Genomic DNA, 3,246 nt, shown 5'->3' on the forward strand with positions numbered 1-3,246 from the left:
TCTATATGATTAACCAATTTTATATCTGAGCGAATGATGTACAATTCGAAAGTTTAAAACTCGTAAATCAAAATTAAGCATTTATTTTAAGGGTTATGTCAAATGATTCTGTACGAGGCCTGATTGCTTAAACTGTGACAGCTCTGCATACCTAAACAAGTACATGTTAGCTTGTTAGGAAATTTTTAACTATGCATGCTTAAACCTGAAAGGGTTATTCGTCGAATAAATAGATGATCGCAATAAAACAACAACATTCTTTAGCTGTGTTCTTCAATCGAATAGTTCGTATTCATACTGAATATAGATATATGTATGCATCGTATTGTACATTATATATCCATGTCAGAGCAAGTGTGAGGTTGGACAACCGAAAACCGGTTTAAACCAGTGAGTTCTGAGTTAATGTTTAAAGACCGTATTAAGGAGTGTATCACAACATTTACCAAAGACGATATTGTGATAGTTATTTCATGTGTGTTGCTTTGTAACATTGCACCTCTGTGTTGGTGTTTGTGGGATTTTGGTTAATCTTTAGGTAACTGTGCATGTCCCGATAGTTTCCATTGCTTTATCTATTATACTTTTAAAGTGCCTTAGCTTACAAATATTCTTTTTGTGAAGCTACAACTATTGTGAAATACAAGTGTTTGGTTGAACACTTATAGTGAGGCTGTCTGTTTTCACTGACAGTTTCTTAGCTGTATAACCACAATTGTTATCATTAAACGATATTCTGACATTGAGGGGGACTGTTGTTGCTGTCTAATGAGTCTCTTCACGATTGCTTGTTCGACTTTCACCTTGGACCTTTCTTAACTTATTCCATTCAACATTATCTCAGTAAGTGTTTGGCCGTTATAGTTTACAATGACATTATTTGTATAAATTGGTTATCTCAAATACATACACTTCTTCATGTCTTGTTTAACAATCATGACATTATTCAGTTGCATACTGTTATTAAACTCAGTATTGGGTTGTCACTGAATAGTTATCGTGATCAAATTTAGTCTTACCTTATAAAAATTATATTGTTTGATACGGTGTTGGTGTCGTATGAAAAGAATAAGTTGTATGCTTCCTTTTTTTCTTTGTATTTGTATTTTATTCAGATGATTTATTGTGAACTCTGCAGAACACCCCCGTTAAGCATCACAGTAAATCAGAGATCTAAAGATCTGAAATCAGTTGCTTTATCTACGAGTTGAAAGTTATGAAGTCGTTTATGATGTTTCGTATTGTTTTGTTTTAATTTACCTCCTGAAATTAAAGAATTGAAGACAGGTAAACGTTCAGAATTGCAAAAAAAAACATTTTATTAGATACAAGCGGAATGTTATTGCCTCAGGTTTGTGCCAGAATATAAAAATGTTCTGCAGAGTTATGTAATCAAGTGAATATTATTCACTTTTATCCAATTGTCTTCGATGAACTTGGTTTCTTAATCAATAAAAATGTCTTCGAATGTTAAATAAAGTATTCTTATCGCTGACGACGAAACGAATGCTAAAGTATTAGTATTCTTACATCGGATGTCCGTATGATTGACAGCATATTCACCAATCTCTTGTGAGCTCTTGTTATTGGTTAGTGTACATTTTGCTTGTAAGCTACCACTCCAGGAGCAATTTCACCCTAACTTAAATCAATTGTTTCAAATTGTGTGTCTCTATGAAATATATTCACTTACTTTTTATTTTTTTGTGGCTTATAAATTGTGCTGATAGTTATCATAATACACTTGGCACTTGGATATCTAATTCAGATGTAAACAAGTATTCAGCGGGTGCTTATCAGTGCTTGATGTATCGTTATTTTGAATCTCAGGTATAAACTTTAAAATCCTGCCAAGATGGTTTTGTCTTAATACTTGGTTTATTTAAAAGAAGATAAACGTACCTGTGGAATGTAGATCGGCTTCGAGTTTTGTCATTTTATAAAGTCTGATATACTGTTCTAAGAGTGTGACATGAGTATGTTGAATTAAGTGTGGGGTTACACTCTCAGTAACAGCATGGTCACACCCTCTTTAATTTTACTAAGCCGTCGAATCTGTAGTTACCACTTTTGATCAATAACAAGGTTGGTACCTCTACATACTTCTTATTCGTATCGCCTTGTATCGGGGTAGATGTCATTTGATTGATTAAATTGGGATTTTCATTTGTTACATAAATATTTGCAGATTCAGAGCGGCACACATCCGGATCTAAAGAACAACTACTAAACGTATTATTTTTACTACACCGTCAGATCAAGTGAAAAAAACAAAAACATTATTTCAGATACATCACAACTGAACAGTTTAGACAAAATTGGAAAAACAAATGTTGGTTACTGTTCACGAATTATCCTTCCATTAACATACAAAATCTGGGAATGGTTATTTGCTTGGAGAAAATGTCAGTGTCTAGGAGTATGTCCAAACTACTAAAAAAATTGGATTTATTCATCATAGGTACGATTTCCTCAAAGCTTCTTATACTTGGTAATTTTCGGCGTAGCTTCGCATCTCAAGAAAGAAACCTTTCGTAACTAAACACAACCGATGATATATCAGCAATCGTGAAGACGACAAAACAAAAATATTTTTACCTTAAACTGTTAAACTGAACGTAATCCATGAAATCATGGTGACAACATTTTTATGCCCATTTACATTGGTCACGCATATGTAAAACAGGAGTTCAAATATATCGATATTTTTCTTTATTAAAACAAGAATATTACAAAAATTCCTTATTACCACCATATTTATTACAGTAGCTACGAAATGATTGAAAAGAATCTTTGATTTGCATTTGCAAAATCGCGGCCGAGCGTTCATACTGCATGAACGCACAAAAAATAAGAATCAATCCTTAATTATCCATAAAACATATGCACTTAGTAACGCTAAGCATTCACTTCGATGCATTCTTTAGAACCAATCAATTTATTTGTATGTGGCGCTGTTCGAAAGAGGATAAGCTTCACCAAAAGTTATTTCAACGCATAGAAAAAGAAGTAGATATGGAACGATATATTTGGGTCGGGCCACACTTTATCACATAACAACATTAGCAAAATGTCCTCTCCTTTACAGTCAAACAAGTAATAAAGCTGAAAAGAAATTGGTTTATACATTCATAATAAATTTTATTAAATGTAAATTTCCAAAGAAAACCTATTGAAAGTAATTTATCAATAAAACGGAACAAATAACGTTGATATCAATGCACATACTTATCCATTCAAATTATT

This window comes from Mya arenaria, chromosome 17 (genome assembly GCF_026914265.1).
Source record: "Mya arenaria isolate MELC-2E11 chromosome 17, ASM2691426v1".
Taxonomy (NCBI): Eukaryota; Metazoa; Mollusca; class Bivalvia; order Myida; family Myidae; genus Mya; species Mya arenaria.